The sequence below is a fragment of the Heterocephalus glaber genome, unplaced genomic scaffold (assembly GCF_053883595.1).
Source record: "Heterocephalus glaber isolate CG9 unplaced genomic scaffold, H.glaber_assembly_v1.0 deba00001461, whole genome shotgun sequence".
NCBI classification, from domain to species: Eukaryota; Metazoa; Chordata; class Mammalia; order Rodentia; family Bathyergidae; genus Heterocephalus; species Heterocephalus glaber.
In genome coordinates, this window is record NW_028258308.1 from 32,119,336 (window position 1) to 32,136,824 (window position 17,489).

Below are 17,489 nucleotides of genomic sequence, written 5' to 3' on the forward strand. Positions count from 1 at the left end.
AAGTGTTGAGAACCTTTTTTGAAAAACAATGAACAGGCCGGGGATTTGGGCAAGGACCCGAGTTCGATCCCTGGTACCAAAAAAAAAAAAAAAAATGAACCAAGGTGAATTGGGGACGAAAGTTAAAAATATAAGTACTGATAAGGAACAATCAGTGTGAATTTCAGATAGAAGGAAGGAGTGAAGAGTCTCGGACTTCTCTAGGTTTCAATTCCTAACAGCCAGCCATATGCCTCTGCAACTCCTACATTTCAACTCATTGTAAGTAAAATGAGGACAATACCAATGCTATAGACACCTGCCCCAAATGTAAAAATAAAATACTAATGAAAATGATTTTTAAAATTTAAAACCATGGAAGTATGTTATTTCAGTATTACTATTTGATAAGAAATAAAATTATTAATTCTGGGGTGAGGGAGGTGAGAAACACCATTGAGCAAGGGAAAGTGTAAGGACAAGAAAAGAAAAAGAATTCACAAGCAAGAAAATGAAGGAAACGCGCGGGTTACAAACTCCAAGACCGGGAAACATTTGTTTATTCCACCTTGAAAAGACAGATAATCCAGAATTTTAATAATGACTTTAAGGCATTAAAAGCTGTACAGTTCACAAAAACCGAAATGTTTACAGTCTTTGATCTTCCTAACTCTAAGCGAATAGGTACTAGTGTTACTACGTTTAATACATGTAATCTGAAATGAAGTAGTACAGTTAAGGTCATACACCTCGAAAAAGCAGGATGTCATGACTCCTAGTCAAGTGCTCCTTACCCAAGACCTGGAAAGCAAGTAAATGTCTCTAAAACAAAGGTCACCCATGTGGGGCAAGAAGGCTCAGTGGCACCTCGAGCAGAAAGGTTAATAATGTCTTTCAAAGTCCCATGCGCCACCTAACTTCTTTTTCAAAGAGTCTACTCAATATACGTATGAGATCTACATCTCAGTACTGACCTGAGCAGTAAACAGGACACATCTCCATATCTGTTTTACATTTCTTAAAAATAAATAAAACACCTACCACAACTCAAGACAGCTCGCGTGTTTCTCCGTGGACACTGAGAAGCAATAAACTAAAATCTTGGCCTCCACAGCCCACGGATCTCTCCCCTAACTCGACCTCTTGGCCTTTCTTTTTTCTCTTTTGCTTCTTTCCTAGCTGGAGCCCCAGAGAAGTCACTGGCACCTAAGCACACAACTGTGAATAGCCGGGAGCCGAGGAGAACAGGCTGGTAGCCTCTTAAGAAATTCAGAAGATGAAAAAGACCACAGATCTGCGTTGGAAAACGTCTTCAGACTCTGCTGAAAACAACCGCTGCAATTAAAGTTAGGAATCATTACAAACTACACCTCCAAAAGGCAGGTGAAAAACCAGTCCATGTGTCAGCCCCTAAATCAGAGCCCTCAGCTGGACACCGTGGATGTCCAACTACACACACGTTTCTCTCGGCTAAAATCAGCTCCCTGACTGAATTTTACCTTTTCCCCCCCAAAAGTTTGCTCAATGAAACTCCGGCCTAAAGAGACAATGCTCCCAAGCGAACAGTTGGCGTGTTGAAGTGTTTGGCTTAAGAACAGCAGCCGCAGCCTCTTTCGGCGTGAAGGACACGTTCGCCCCCTCGGGGAATGGAGGCAACGCGTCCCCAGCCGAGGAACTCCCAGCCCCGCTCAGCGACCTCAGCCGCGGCCACAGCCCCTACCTGAGTGAGGTGGGCAACCTCACGCGACCCGCCGGCGCCTCCCCGCGACTCCGACTGGGCCACCCGCCCACGCCGGCACGGCCTCAGCTTCCTGCTCCTCGTCAGCGCCCCCGCCTGCCCGCCCAGCGTTAGCCCGCCAGGTCAGGGTCTCCCCACAGGCGCTGCCGGTACAGCGAGCAACTCGGCCCCGGTCTCCGCCCGCCACTTCCTGACCCGGCTGCTAGACACTCAGTCCCGTCAGCCACCGCAGCTCCTTCGCTGCCGAGAATGCGCGTGCGTAATTTTGTGCCCTGCCCCGGGCCTCCCGGGTGGGGGCGGGGCCAGCAGGGCGTCCTGAGTCTCCATGACAACGGAGGGTGTCGGGAGGCTAAGCAGAGAACCAGGTGAGAGAGGTGTCGGGTAACGCGCGCTGTCGAAAATGGAAAACACCTTTCTTTGCAGAAAATCAAACTGCGAGCTCTGGAATCTAACTCGTCTGGCGACTCAACCTTTCAACATTTATTTTGTGACGACGTTAAATAACACCAACACCTGAACTTCAGAAAATATCCCAGCTCTCTTTTGCAAGCGAAAAAAGAAGAAAAAAAACAACAACAACAACAACAAAAACAAGCGAGGCTAGCAAAGGGAAATCCTGACATAGAGCCCAGCTTCTAAACTCCAACCCGGGCCCTGTCCACAACTGTGAACTGTCTAAGTAAAGGACTTTAGATTTAGAAGCATCATTAAGGGGTGAAAATAACGCAACAAAAACCAATCTTTGGCCTTACCTACGCCCTGCAGCGGTTCTTTCCTGACTCTTGGGACCTAACACAGCACCATAGCTAGTGCTCGACTATTCTGTAGCTGTCGTTTAATTACTACTGGTTACTCCTTAAATTACTTAATCTGTGTTTTCTCATCTGGAAAGAGGATCATAATTGCACTAGTGTAGCAGCAAACGGTAAACACCAAAAGGCACCCAGGACTTGGAGGCAGAAAGCAAACTTTATTAGGTAGCTGGGCCTGGTTGGGTTAGGCCCTCAAGGAGGAATTTGCTGGGGCTGAAAAAAATAAAACTGCTTATGCCAACGTTATCCTGGACTGGTGTCCCACCTGTCTGTCAGACTTTTTATTTTTCTGTCTCACTAGTACTGTAATGGATTACTTGCGCTGGAATGTGGTTACAATTAAATAATACCTAAATTTGTTATTCAGATTTTTAAAGGCAAAAGATGATGTCTGCCCTTTTTTTAAGACAGGGTCTCTCTATGTAATTCATGCACCATCATGCGTGGCGATCTTTTAATTAGTTTCATACTAGAGGGTTTTGTAATAAACCCATGTGATAGTCATCTGATACCCCAGGAAATATAACCTTGCCTGAATAATCATTAATTAGGACCCAAAAAGTCTCACAACCTGATAAAGTCAGAAATTAACTGGTAGGAAAGTGATAAAATGTAATGAGGAGAATAGGGTGGGATCCATACAAAAACATAATCCCAGGGGTTGATTGCATCATCCTGAGAAACTTGTAGTTTTGTATCAATTTAGAAGTTTTAATAAACATTGCTTTCTCTCACGAGTGTATATGAATCTCAGTTTCTTATATCCTCATGGAATTCTTTCTGTCATTCTGCTGGCTCCCTCTTAAAGTACATAATGGACAAAATTGCAGACATAATGTACAAATGGACAAAAGCTAGACCACATATGATAAAACGCTCACCCACATAAACCAAACTACAACCTCTACAACAAGCAGCTCAAAATAGAATTTATTCAAGAAAGCATCCAACTTTCTAATTTTAGCTTTATACCAGCACAAACTGAAGAAAGCTGAATATGTTCCCCAAAACAACTACGTAACATTTCATAGTCTACCAGCAGCTCCCTGCCAACAACTTTAATCAGAACATATCAGAAGCACCCCCTCCTCATAAAGCTTCTTCTCCCCCTGATTGCCTTTGAGTCTGCTAAACTCAAGTAATGGTGGCTGCCTCCCTTGCCTATAGCAAGCACTACATAGTCTTCATTCTCATGTGGAGAGTTCATTTCCACTTGTATTAAATAAAATTTGACACATGCTCATTATCAATTCACTTGATAATTAGAAATTTATTAGAGTGCTTTTACAGAACTAAACCTACCACACAGAAAGCACTCAGTTAATGCTCCCAACAATTCCTTTCTCATATTAGCCAGTTGGAACAACTAAGCTAGAGACAACATCAGAACATATTATTTGTATTCCAGATTCCCAAATTTCAAATGCCCCTCCTTTACCCAGATATTAGCATTATTTTCACTGAAACCCTAACACACACACCCCAGCAAGACCTATTACAATATGTCAATGATGTATGTTTCAAATCAGTAATATCACTCCCTGCTTATACTGCTTGTGGCCTGCCACTAGGCAATAACACAGAAAGCAATGCCTTCATTGTTCTAGCACTTTTGGGTAATATCCTGTACCCTGATGTTACTCAAGTAAAGACAAAAATGGAAGAAAAAAGGCAAAACTGGGCTAACTCTAGGGCCTGTATTTAGGCTGTTCTCCTGTCAGAAGTAAATTAAAACAAAACAAAAAGATTTCTTTTGCTGGTAATGTTGACTACAAGGACCAACTTGTTTCCAAATATCAGCCCAAATTAACTTGATCTCAGAGAGCCCAATATTTGGAATAAAACATACAGTTTTTAATCCTGCCTTCTCATCCTTATTACCAACTCTAAAACCATCTGGATTTCTTCTAAGGCATCCTGTAGCCAAGGCTTAAGGAGGGCACAGAAAAAAAATCCCACTATGAAGTAAAGGACATGGCTATTTATAGATTCTATTATATATACTGTACATACAATCTCTACTACTGATGCTTAAATAAACCTGTATATTAATTAAAACCACCTCCCTATTGGCACCCTCAGGATGTCCAGGTCAGAGGGTGTGGCCAGTGTCAAATTATATGAAGAACTATCCAAACAACTAATAAATACTGTGGCACTTTGTCTTACCTCCTGGATGCTTATAATATCCTGCATAATCTTTGGTAGAAAGTATGGTGGCCTCTTTAGGAAACAGAATTTGTAAATTTTATACTAAGGTTGTGGGCTGAGGGTATGGCTCAATGGTAGAGCGCTTACCGAGCACATGAAGCCCTGGATTCAATCCCCAGCACCACACACAGAAAAAGAAATCAGAACTTTATTCTTTTGTATGTAGTGGCTTAATTTTCCATTCTAATTATTCAAAAGAGGAAAATTCTGACATCAATAGCTGCCTTCAACTCCCCTTACTTGTTAATCGTCTCAACTAAGTAGATACCTAAATTCTCAAAATAGTCAACAAAACAAATTAGTTTGTATTCGTACAAACAAGAGCTAAAGCACTTTATGCTTCATCTGTCTGGAATGTTCTTCATCTGTTCTGGAATGTTAATACTCTCCTCCCTTGGAAACTTTTCCCCTGCTTTCCCACTCAGCCTGTCCAGTCCTAAACATAACTTCCCATGACTCTGATACCTTCTTAAGCATTCATCCTCTATCAAACTTTCTTCAAAGAGCCAATATTAGCCATTAACCTTCAAGGATTAAAATATTGGCATGGTAGACAACTAAACTAAATATATTTCTTACCACTTTGTAGTTATATGAATTTTCGTCAGTATTTAATCTTTCTAAACCTATGCTTCCTCATCTGTAATGCAAAGGATTAACTTAGATAAAGGTAAAGCACTCAGTATGGTGTGTGGACTACAGAATGTAGTCATTAAATTATAAGCATCATAAGAACCCAACTCCTTTTTGAAGGTCACTAGTAATTTCCCAGTTGTCAGAGTTGATGACTCGCATGGTAGGTTGCATAATTATTCATAATTGTCCACTTCCTCTTTCAGAGCAACGATTATATTTCCCATCCTCTTGCACACTAGGAGTGGCACATGACTGACTTCTTTGGCTAATGAAATATCAGCACAATAACATGGTTCCATGTCAGACATGGTGGCGCATGCCTCTAATTCCAACAGTTGGGAGGCCCAGGCAGAGTTTGAGGCTAGCCTGAGCTTCTGCCTCAAAAACAAACAAACAAACAAAAAAACAGCCTGTAATCCCAGCACTTGGGAGGCTGAGGCAGTAGGATTTCGCTGAGTTCAAGGTCAGCCTGAACTACATAGGGAGACCATCTCAAAAAAAGAAAAAAAAGGGACATCCAAGGAAAAGCTTTAAGAACGAGCTTGTAATTCACTGTCTTACTTGTCCCTCAGCCATAAGACCCTGCAACGCTCAAAACTAGGGCACTCTGTCAGTCCTCTTCCTAGAGGGAAGATGACCTGTGACCCACCCACAACAGACAAGTCACATGCATGAGAAATAAACTCTGTGGCTGACAGCCTTAGCTTGATCACTGTGAGTGCACTAAAATTTAGAGAAGAAACAAGAAAGTTGTTTCTCCAAGTATTACAGATAGCTAAGTTAGTCAGAAATTATTATAAGGCAGTTGGATAAAGCTGGGCCCTCAGCATAGAAAAATAAGTGAGGCACATGCACTGATCAGCATTATAAAAAGAGAAAAGGTATTCCACCCAAATACTTCCCCTGGAGATAAATAGCAGTGATTAATATTCTAAATACGCATCAATCTCTCTGGCCCATTTCCTTTCTAGAAATTCCTTGTTCATTCTATGCACGCTTGCTAAGTGATTAGTTTCCCTAGTTAATCCCCATTTAATCAATATTACCTGAATGACTGAATTTATAATCTCATTGGTTAATTATAGTTTTGTCCCACCTTATGCCCACACTGTGATTTCCCATTGGATCTTCTTAGTTGACTATAGTTTTGTCCCAGCTTGAACCTGCCTCACTTTGTGGCTTTGCTCAATAAAATGCCTTTGAGAAAGTGACCAGACAACCCACTTTCTGGTCCCCTTTCTCTCTTAGACAGAAGCTATCTTGCTCTCAATAAATTTTTTCCACTCTTAACCTCCGTTGTTCCTAGAATTCATTCTTCGATTTTAGAGACCACAAACTCCTGTTTCAGATATCTAGCAGGTTGGGAGTTATAATATTTCCCTTGTTTGTATTATTTTTGCTTATTTGGATTACTTGGTGCCTATATCCCAAGTACCAACCTGGGCTCCTTTGAATTCAAGTCTTTTTTTTGTTGGTACCTGGAAACAAACTCAAGATTTGCAAGGCAGGCAGCGGAATTCAAGTCTTTTTTTGGTTTTGTTCATTTTGTTTTTGGTACCGGAGATCGAACTCGGGACCTTGCGCTTGTGCGGCAGACGCCAGAACCACTGAGCTAAATCCCTGGCCCTCAAGTCTTTTTAAGCAGACTAGTCTTCCTCATGTAGAATCTAGTTAGACTCTTCCCCTTGAAATGCCATCCTTTTCTTAAATCTGCCTTCTAGCATGAAAGCCAGCTACTGCAATAGCTCCTTGCTCGCCAATGTCCTCACTGGCATTTAGAACAAGACCATATTCACACAGTACATCCAGCAAACCTACAAAAAGGCTAAACTGTAGGCTTCTGAGGGATCGTGGACTCATTCTCATCCTTGGGATTTATTCCTTCTGTAGCCATTTGGTGGATCTAAATCCTTTTGGGGACTTTAACCTCTGGGTTTTATTTTTATTAGTACATGCTTGAAGTACATAATGTTTACATTCCTTGTGTGGAGTTGGTACATGTACATAACACATATTAATTCCTTTTTTCTTCTCCTTTCTCTTCCATCTTTTGATCACCTTTCCATTTGAAAAAGATCTGTCTCCCTACTTCCTGTTATTTATCTTTTATTTTGCTCTACTTGTATTTTGGGTTTCTGCCAGGGATGTAGCTCAGCAGCAACATGCCTGCCTTGCAAGCACAAGGTCCTGAGTTCAATCCCCAGTATGGAAAAAAAAATATGTATTTTGGGTTTCTCATATAAGAGAAACCATGTGATATTTAACCTTCTGGGTCTGATTTACTTTACTCAACATTATGGTCTCAAGGTTCATCCATTTTCCTATAAATTACCCTAGTTTATCTTTCCTTATGGCAGAGTACCATATTCCCTAAAAATAAGACCTAACCAGAAAATAAACCCTAGGATGATTATTCAGGATGCTTGGAATATAAGCCCTACCTCAAAAATAAGCCCCAGTTAAGCTCATCAGTCAGATGGATGCATTTAGTATGTCTGTTGCAACACACAACAGATATATTGAATTATAAAATAATTTAATGTATAAGTAAATATAAATAAAATTATTGACATTAATGTTTAAAAGAAATGATAATATAAATTGTAATTAAATATTTATAAATACCCAAGTGGGTGCCTCTGGATGAGAGGTAAACACCTATGTAAACAGAGGAACTCAAGACTTCCTGCTGAATGACCAGTTGGGAATACAGACAATGCAGGAATAACCTACACACTTGATACCGAACAGAAGTGATTGTAAGATGCATCTTCATAATTCAGTATGTCGTGTGTTATAACAGATGTACTTAATACACTTGTGTGAGATAAAGGAACAGTTTCTGAATTTTGGTGCCTGCAATTTCTCATGCTCCTGTGTGGACCATCATTCTTTTTTTCAGTACTGGGGATTGAACTCTGGTCCTTGTGCTTGCAAGGCAGGCGGCGAAACCACTCAGCTAAATCCCTGACCCTGGACCATCATTCTTAACTGTCATTTTTATTGCCTATCCTGTCTTGTAAGTCTTTAATTAACACTTGATTTAATGGAAACTTTGTGAAGCACAGCCTGAAAGAGGTTGTGACTTCAGTGAAGAATTCATGAGATAGGGCTGGAGATGTAGTTCATCGGCACAGCACCTGCCTGGCAAGAGCAAGGTCCTGAGTTCAATCCCCAGTACTAAAAAAACAGAATTCATGGGATAAAATCACTAACAGCTGTGTTGCCAGTGTATACAAGTATGCTACATGGACAGGATGTGCTCATCTATTGCTGGACATGTGAGATCAAGGGCAATGGTTCTACAAGAAATGGTTGCCAGAATTTGGAGTTTGGAGAGTCAAGATGACGTGACTGTATTTGAATAAATGTAGGTTTTTGCACATGAACAAAGGAACAAATGTAGACTGTTGTACATAAATAAATGTAGATTGAATATAAGCCCTATTGGGTATTTTGCAGCAAAAATTATTATAACACTTGGTTTTGTTTGGGGGGAAATACAGTGGTTAAGGTCCAGTCTAGCAAACTTAGTAATTTACCAAAATTCTGTCTCAAAAAGGGCTGGAGACGTAGCTCAGTGCAAAGGCCCTGGGTTCAATCCTCAGTACTGCACACACACACACACACACACACACACACACACACACACACAAAGAAATGTTCAAATGAGACAGGAATGTTCAAATGAGACAGGAATGTTCAAATGAGTAGGAAGTGGTTAAAAAAAAAAAAGAATAGCCACAGACTACTAAGTTTATTTTGTGCTAGTTTTTATACTAAATCATGTGTGTGTGTATCTCTGTACGTGTGTGTGGCAGTACTGGAAATTATAGAGTCTAGGGCTTTTTTTTAAAAAGCAAAACATTTCTTGATACATCTTAGAAACACATGATGATAACATTCATCACAGGAAATTTATACCTGTATATGATATAGCTTGCTTCTTCTTTTTTCCCATTTCTCTCCCCTCCCTCTATTCCTCTTCCCCTCCTTATTTACAAAAGCTTTGTTTTCATTTTTTTCTTCTATTCTCTTTTTTCCCATTGTCCCTTCTTTCCTTTCCCACCTCAACCCCCTTGTTCTCCTCATTTGAACATTTTCTTCTCATTTCCCAACATTTTGGTCCTTATTTCCACTTTCAATTTTTCACACCAGAGAAATAATGCACTATTTAAACATGTGTGTCTGATTTATCTCACTTAAGAGTATAGTCTCAAAAAAAAAAAGAGTATAGTCTCAAGGTGCATCCATCTAGCTAGAAATGTCTCAAGGTTATCCTTCTTTATGGCAGAGTAGTACTCCATTGTATAAAAAAAAACCCCACATCTTCTATATCCACGTATCTATTGATGGGCATTTGGGCTGTTTCTAAGATTTAGCTATTATAAACTGTGCCACTATTAACAAAGGTGTGCATATATCACTGTGGTATGATGCTTTTAATTCTCTCAGGAAGATACCAAGAAATGGAATAGCTGGGTCAAATAGAACCTCTAGTTTTAGTTTTTTGAGGAATCTCCACACTGATATCCATATTGGTTGTACCCATTTACACTCCACCAACAGAGGAGAAGGGTTCCTTTTTCCCACAGTCCTGCCAGCATTTGTTATTGGTTGATTTCTTGATAGTAGCCATTCTTTCCGGAGATGGAATCTCAGTGTTGTTTTAATTTGCATCTCTGGAATGAGTAGTGATGTTCAACCTTTTTTCATATATTTATTTGCTGTTTCTACTTCTTCATCTGAGAAGTGTCTTTTCATTTCAGAAGCTCATTTTTGGATTAGGTCTTTAAATTCAGGAGGGGGTTTTTTTGAACTCTTTATATATTCTAGATACTAGTCCTTTGTCTGAGGAACAGACGGTAAAATATTTTTTCCACACTGTGGGTTGTCTCTTCACTTTGTTGGTGGTTTCTCTTGCTGTGCAAAAGTTGTTAATATGATGAGATTAAAAATTTTTGGCCTATTCCCGGACTCTGTGAAACATGTGCCCACCCATTCCCAGACCCTGTGAGATGTAGGGCATCCCCAAGACCTTGAGGGCATCCCTCAGATCCAGATCCATGGGGCAGAGGCACCTGGGGCCAGAAAACTATTGCTATGAGCTCAGAAAGATGGCACAGTGGTGAGTAGCAGAGAGAGGGCCTCTCCAAGGCTTGTTGTTGAAAACTGAAGCCCACTGAGAGAGCAAAGACAGAGCAGACTACAGTGATTGGTGGTTGCTGGGACCAGCACCACCTACAGAACATGAATCTGCCTCCTGTGTCCTCTAGCCCTACTTCTAACCTCTCCTTCTATCTCTCTATCCTCCCCCCCACCCCCAATTCCTTCTAAGTCTTCTTCCCAGAGGGTAAGGCTGCTATATTGAAGGGCTTACTAACTGTAAACATATTTCTGGTTGGTCCTTGATTTTGATATATAACCACAAATCTGGTTTATGCAGTTAAAGGTGTCAGAATAATAGATACCACAATTTGTTATTTTCTAAACTGTGTTTGATGCTATTGTTGTTGCTGATTGTATTACTTTGGCCAAGGTGACGTGATTGTTCTAGTCTGTTGTCTCTACTGGTAGTGTCAACTGAGATCACATAAAGGCCATTACAGACTCAAAACCCAAAGGACAACTATACCAGGAAAACAATCCAAGAAGTAGCCATTCCCTAAGGGCTCTAAACACTAGCAATAAAGATACCTGCAATAAGCAATTTTCAAGCAGCAAATTAAACCAAAAACTTCAACAATAACAAAAAAATAGAAATGAGAAGACACCTAAACAAGATGCAAACCCAGGTTTCTAGATCACCAAAGGGAAATCCAGGGGGTGAGATGGAACAATCCAAAACTCAACCACCTGGACTCCCTGAACTGGCAACAAAAGAGGATCTGGAAAAAATTAAATCAGAAATAATTTCTCAGATAACAACAGAGATGGTGACCATATTGAAAGATTATTAATAACTCTAGAGCAGACACAGTTTAAAAAAATAGAGGAGCTCAGGGAAATGATGGAATCCCAGGATATAAAGAAATGGAATCCATAAAACAGATTCAAACATATATCCAGGAGATTAAAAACTCCACTGAAAGTTTACACAGCAGAATGGGCCAAAATGAGGATAGAATTTCAGATATAGAAGACAGAATTGCACTTAGTGACCAGGAAATGAATGATTTCTTAAAAATAGCAAGGGACCACAAGAAATCAATCCAGCAGTTGCTGGATGATGCAAAGAAGAATAACGTAAGACTGATCAGGGTCAAAGTAGAGAAAGGATATAGTGCAAACAACATAAAAAAACTGTTCACAGAAGTAATGGCAGAAAACTTCCCAAACAGGGGGAAAGAATTTGACATACAGATAAGTGAGGCATATAGGATTCCAACTAGCCATGATAAAAAAAATCTACACCTAGACATATAATAGTTAAGATTCCAGAAACCCACCAGAGGAACAAAATATTACAAGCAGTTAGAAAAAAGAAACAAATCGCATACAAAGGAAAGCCCATCAGAATCACAGCAGACTTCTCAGCGCAAACCCTCAACTCAAGAAGAGCCTAGAGCGAAGTAGTTCAGGCCCTAAAAGAAAACAACCTCCAACCCACATTGAAGTACCCTGCAAAACTTTCAAAATTGGTAGAGAAATAAGATACTTTCATGACAAAGAACACCTGAGGAACATCACAAATACCCAACTTGCATTCCAAAAAAAATTTTTTTTTTGGTACTGGGGATCGAATTCAGGTCCTTGTGCTTGCACAGCAGGCAGCAAAACACATTTAATTCAAAAAGAAATTCATAGACTAAAAGTTAAAGGGTGGAAAACAATACTCCATGTGACAGGAACCTAAAAAAAAGCAGAAGTAGCTATCCTATTTGCAGAGAAGATGGATTTCAAATCAAGACTAATTAAGAGAGACAAAGAAGGTCACTGCATCTTTGTAAAGGGAACAATCCAACAGGAAGAGATGACAACCATAAATATATATGCACCAAATACTAGTGCACCCAATTATATGAAATAAATACTAATGGACATGAAAAATCAAATAAGCACTAATAGTAGTGGGAAACCTCAATATCCCACTGTCACAAACAGACAGATCAACTAGACAAAAAATCAACAATAAAATACTAGAACTGAACCAAATTCTTGAATAAATGGACTTAACAAATGTTTACAGAGTATTCTACCCCACAAAATCAGAATACACATTCTTTTCACCTGCACATGGGTCGTCATTCTCCAAAATAGACCACATACTTGTTCATAGAACATGTTTAAGTCAATGCAAAGGAACTGAAGTTATCCCCTATATATTATCAGATCATATTGCAATGAAATTGGAGATCAATAGCAAAAAAAAATCACAAGAACTTCATAAACATGTCGAAATTGAACAACACCCTCCTGAACAACCAATCATTCACAGAGGAAATTAAAGAAGAAATTAGACCATTTCTACAATAAACAACAATGCCAATACAACATATCAGAATTTATGGGACACAATGACAGCAGTCTTATGAGGGAAATTCATAGCAATGAATACCCATATTAGAAAAACAGAGTGAGCTCAAACAACCTAATGCTGAACCTCAAGCTTCTAGAAAAAGAAGAGAAAGACAAATCCAAAGCTCATATGAGGGAGGAAATTATAAAGATCAGAGCAGAAATCAACATAACGGAGACTAACAGAATGATAAAAAATCAATGAACCCGTGTTGCCTCTGCTACCTTGTATGCACCGTGTTGTTTCTGCTCTGCCATGCCCATTTGCCATCCCATCCTCGGAGCCAGCTGACTATGAACTGAAACCCCTACAAACTAAAAAATCTATATGTGAAAAGCACAGCCTACGTACCCAAAGGACCAGTTGCTACCTGGTCATGCCCACCTAATAATATCTACCTGATGTCCTGCAGATGCCTCAAATCATGTTCTCTGTCTTAATTATAGGAACCCGATTCCTCCCATAGAAGTGTGGCTATGTAACTGGAAACTTGCCAATGAACTGTGAGCAAAAGCTGTATGGCCCACAACCAAACTGACTGGTTTGTAAATGGAGATTTGTAATCCCCATGCTCTTTGACCTGCTGCAGCTCCTGGAAACCATGGGTAGAAGCCAGAAGACATCCAACTGAAAGCATTTACATCCTCAAATTATCTTTTGGAGAAAAGCTACACACTAAGTGAGAACACCCCTTCAAGACTTTACATAGCAAGAAATAAACTCCTGTTCTGTTAAGCAACTGGGAGTGCACAGTTTCCCTGAGCCTCACCTTACCTAATATTTGAAATTGGTGTTACCATTACCATTTTACCCAGGAAGGGATGAGAACTCTGGGACAACAATGTGATAGAACTGAATTCAACACCAGAACTTCTGACTCCGAGTCATATGACCTTACTCTACCCAGGTTGCTCCTCTTCCAAAACTTCTGATTTTCAGAAAAATATTACATACGCTTCTTTGACCATTTACAGGCTTTTCTTCAAAAGATTGTTCCAAACTCATTTCAGAATCACATGTAGAGATAAGGGGAAAGTCCATGAATTAATATCTTGGCAAAAGCTACCAAAGAGCTTGAGTTCTTTCCTCATTTTAATTAAATCAAATTGAAAATGAATGCAACTCTTAATTCCAGGATTTACAACTATAACTTTTGTCTACAGGCTAAGCTTTAAGGATAAACCACTTTACTTTCTATTGAGGTTTAGTTTTCACATTCATCATTTACCATGGAAAAGGAATGATGAAGAAATTATTGAGCCTGCTGTTTAAACCACTTAGTTTGGAGTACTTTGTCACACCAGTCCCTGGACACTAATGCTGACAGATTTGACAGTAGTGTGCATAGGAGACAAGATGGAAAAGTGAAACACCAAAATTAGGGGCTTAGCCTGCTGCACAAGTGCAAGGACCCAAGTTCACTCCCCCGTACCAAAAAAAAAAAAAAGATTAGGGGCTTATCACAATACCCTAGTGTAAGACAATGGCTGTCCTACTAGGGGACAGAAGAAAAACAAAGAAAAAACCCTAAAGCATTGTTCTTACTATTTAGAAAGGAAGAACATCTCCTAGTGTTTCACTAACGGTGTAAAGTTAGGGCAAAGATGAGTACTATCTGATAACAAGATTTCAGTCCAAGGTGACTTGGAAGATGGTGCGTGGCACCATTAACCAACAGATAAAAATCAGTATGATGAGACCTTTTAGCAAAAGAATATTTTATGCTAGTTTTCTATGCCATTATGCAATTGATGTACTGCTAAAATGCACTGACAACTTTTTTTTAATTTAATGGAAAGAAAAGTTGGTTTGGCGAGGAGGTTACCCTGTCGGGCCACCATATGACTGCCCCAGAGCGTCTTTGCTCTTGAGTTGAGTTTATGTTCTATAAAATGTTAATGTTAAATAATCTTTCAAAAAAAATCAATGAAGCCAAGAGTTGGTTCTTCGAAAGAATCAACAAAATTGACAAACCCTTAGCCAACCTTATCAGAAAAAGGAAAGAAAAGGCCCAAATCTATGCAATTAGGAATGAAAAGGGTAAAATTACAACAGACCGAGCAGAAATCCAGAGGATCATCAATACCTACTTTGAGAACCTATATGACAATGAGATGGAAAACACAGAAGAGACAGATTTCTAGTTATATATGAATTACCAAAGATGAGCAAAGAAGACCTAAAAATTCTAAACAACCTGTCCCTTGTTGCTTTTGCTGCTTCTGCTGCAGTGAACTGTTGCTCCTCTGTACCCTGGCTCTGTTGATGAAATATGGATACTGACACCAAACTGGTTATCAGCACTCTTTGTACTAGCTCTCTCACCTTTCAGTTTCTTTTCCACTTTGTAAGTTACTGGTTTCCTGCAAAAGTTTCTTCAGGTTTTAATAGTCTCAGTTTAGAAAAGAAGATTGAATAGAACTCAAGGGTAGTCGCTACACTCCATTCTTTGGTGGTTGGGATTTGGGGCCTATATATTTTCCTCTTTGATGAGGCTACAAGAGCTAATCCACTTTGGGGCAATTCATCATTTGTGAAACTAAATATTGCTACTGCTTCAGGCTACCTCATTTCTGATTTGTTGATCCTCATTTTCTATTGGAAAGTGATTGGTGACAAAATTTTCATAATTCATCATTGTGCAGTGCTGTATGAATACTGCTTTGTACTGAAATATCAAGTGCTGGGCTACACTGCAAATTTTTGACTGCTTACAGAGCTTTCCAGCCATTTTGTGAATCAGCGGTGGTTCTCTGAAGCTCTGAAGTATCCAAAGTTTTCCAAAGCTAATGTCATCAATGGAATTCTCATGACAGTGGTGTTCTTCATTGTGCAGATTGCTGTAATACCTCCTTTCTACAGCTTCTTGTAGTCTGTGTATGGAACAGAACCCTACATCAGGCTGGGATTTGTAATTCAGTGTTCCTGGATCTCTAATTGTATTGTTTTGGATGTGATGAATGTCATGTGGATGATCAAAATCTCTAAAAGGTGCATCTAAGTCATCTCTCTCATCAGACAAGAGAAAGCCAATAAGTCTTCAGAATGGAAAACTTGATTAAAGGTGTGGTTTGTCAAACCCCTTTGATTAGATAAGCAATCTTCATTACTATCCAGCATTGTATCTACTAATAGGATGAATTGGCATGTTCTTGTGCTTCCTTATGATTTATAATTGTTATTCAGGGTTTCAGTGTCATATTTTCTTCTTTTTAGAAGAAATTAAAATTTAGTCTTTATTCTAAGATTTTCTCTTTTCTTCTGCATTATAAGCATGGATAAAATCTAAAAGTTTTAAATAAAAATTATAGATATAGTGGTGAATCTTTTCAGAAATCTCATAGCCTGCATTAGTATTTTTCTCTGTGGAAAGATGACTGTGATAATTTGGTGCATTTGGTGTGCTGCCGCTTTTGTTGAAAAGATGGAGCTACTTTTAAATCTATAAGTAACTCTCAACAATTTTTTGTGTTGTACTTTTTTCTTATGTCAACACCTATGTAGGTTTTTATTTCCAAATTGTTGACATGATCTTTTCTCCAGACTATTAAAAGTGACATTTTCTATTTTAGATATGTAGTCATCTACTAGTGATGAAGTATCTTACTCAAATTGAGGATTTTTCATTAGTTTGATCATGGAATATACTTCCTGGATTTTAAGATTTTTTTTTAGATGTTACTTATTTCTATTTTAGCATTTTATCACCTTATTTCTTTTTATTTTGTAGTAAGACTTAAGGCAGATATTGTGGACCTCCTTTAAGGATGAGATTCTTCTAAGAATTCACATTGATAAATTACTAGGCTAGGGAAAGTGAACCTTTTGGAGCTTTCAGTGATACAGCTACTGCAGCACGTGTGCCATAGGTTTGCCACCACTGGACTAGACTAATACTGTTGATGAGATCTATAAGAAAAATCATTTTAATGTTACTGTCTGCTTTCTTGTTATTTTTTCTAAGAAAAATATATTATTTTTATGTGTAACACCTCCCGAGTTCAGAACCTGACGTTATCAGTAGTCTTCTTATGCAGTATGTTTTGTCTTGCTCCTAAAATAGGCCTCTTCTGGACCAGACCAAAATGACAAAATGATCGGTATTCATGTTTTACTCAGTTTACATGCATATTCACTTACTCAGCACTTTGAGTGCTTTGAACTTCTGTCTTTCTTTAAAAAGCAGGAAGGAATAAGATAATTTAATCCAAGCATTCTGGTTATCAAAATTACTGTCTTAATATGAAAATAAATGACTGTGTGTGTGTATATGTGTGTGTGTGTGTTCACTTTGGTTTTTGCAGTGCTAATATAGAATTATTTAACTCTTGTTGCCTTTATATATTTTTCTCAAACACTTGACTTTAATGATTGTTCTTAACCGAAGGAAAAAGTTTAATTCAACTAGTGGTAAATACTTGAACTTAATTGAACCCAAACCAAAAGATTTAATCCATTCAGTTTCCCAATTTGAAGGAAAATGTTTGATTCACTTTCATTGTTTGTGTTATGATGATGAAAGGAGGCTAGTTGAATGTAATCAAGACTCTTAATCTAATTTGATTTGATTGTTCACTGTGGCTGGAGCCAGATA

General features: G+C 38.9%; 1 protein-coding gene and 1 pseudogene across 5 annotated transcripts in view; one reads left to right on the plus strand and one right to left on the minus strand.

Annotated features, from left to right (window-relative positions):
• The window catches only part of Gtf2e2 (general transcription factor IIE subunit 2), a 121,434-nt gene that overhangs the window by 78,926 nt on the left and 25,019 nt on the right, over positions 1-17,489 (minus strand). Inside the window, exon 1 of one of the 5 annotated variants that reach the window (XM_087216947.1) lies at positions 2,470-2,489. The exons of 1 other annotated variant lie outside the window; for it this stretch is intronic. The gene's annotated coding sequence lies outside the window, so the exon portion shown is untranslated. Of the gene's footprint in view, positions 1-1,699; positions 1,943-2,469; positions 2,490-17,489 lie in introns of those variants that run through there. 3 more of the 5 variants (XM_004867660.3, XM_087216946.1, XM_087216944.1) reach the window with 3 other exon arrangements.
• On the plus strand, positions 15,143-15,957 carry LOC101725523 (TLC domain-containing protein 4 pseudogene; annotated as a pseudogene).